Source organism: Colobus angolensis, unplaced genomic scaffold, assembly GCF_000951035.1.
Source record: "Colobus angolensis palliatus isolate OR3802 unplaced genomic scaffold, Cang.pa_1.0 Scaffold275, whole genome shotgun sequence".
NCBI lineage: Eukaryota > Metazoa > Chordata > Mammalia > Primates > Cercopithecidae > Colobus > Colobus angolensis.
In genome coordinates, this window is record NW_012115988.1 from 1345264 (window position 1) to 1346123 (window position 860).

Consider the following 860-nt stretch of genomic DNA (forward strand, 5'->3'; position numbering starts at 1 on the left):
ACAGCCAGGGACTCAACCAGAGTATGAAAGAAGACAAGGGAAGCATTGCCTCAGGATGTTCATCTTCTCACATTGTTATGTCAAATTATCACCTGGCTCTTTTATAACTCTTTTTCCTTCTAGTGTGCTCTGAGCTCTCCTGCTAGCTTTAGTGGTTTTTCTGTGTGCACACTTCAGTTTGTTAATTTATTTAACACAAATAAACTGAGAACAGCTAACATGTCGGACATTAAGCCAGATTCTAGAGGTACATACGCAGAAAAGAAGCATTCTCGTCACTCAGGGCAACTATAGTTCAAAGGGGAACAAGTGCCTAACTAGATAACGATAGTGTAATGTTAACATTGCCGTAATTGAAAATGATCGATTAAAACAGAAGCTAATACATAGTGTACACATACTATGTGCTTGCTATTATGCTAATTAAATATATTGTTTCTTGTTTCACCTTCACAGGATGAGACATTTACACTATTTTTATCTCTACTACAGAGCTAAAAACAAATATCTAATATTAGAATAAAATGAAACTGAGCTCATCAGGTGATTGAAACAATATGATATTTATCAAAGTATAGTTGCACTCAGCTGCATCCAAATTATCAGAGTTCTTAAAATGTGGATTCCTGGGCTCCAACAGGCAATCTACTGAGTTCACATTTCTGAGGAAGGGTCTAGGGAATTTGTTTCTTCTTATACAATTTTGTTTTCCTTTAATGAGAACAATTTTCAAAGCTATAGTAGAAATTTTCCTAGACAATTTAAACTCTCTGTCTAGCAATGTATGTGTGTACGTGTGTATGTGTGTACATATAAAGATTGAAAACTACTGAAATAGGTGATTATATGTATCAGTTAAC

General features: G+C 34.8%; 1 pseudogene; it reads left to right on the forward strand.

Moving 5' to 3' along the window:
* Window positions 1–219: 219 nt before the first annotated feature.
* The window catches only part of LOC105516132, a 14973-nt pseudogene continuing 14332 nt past the window's right edge, over window positions 220–860 (forward strand).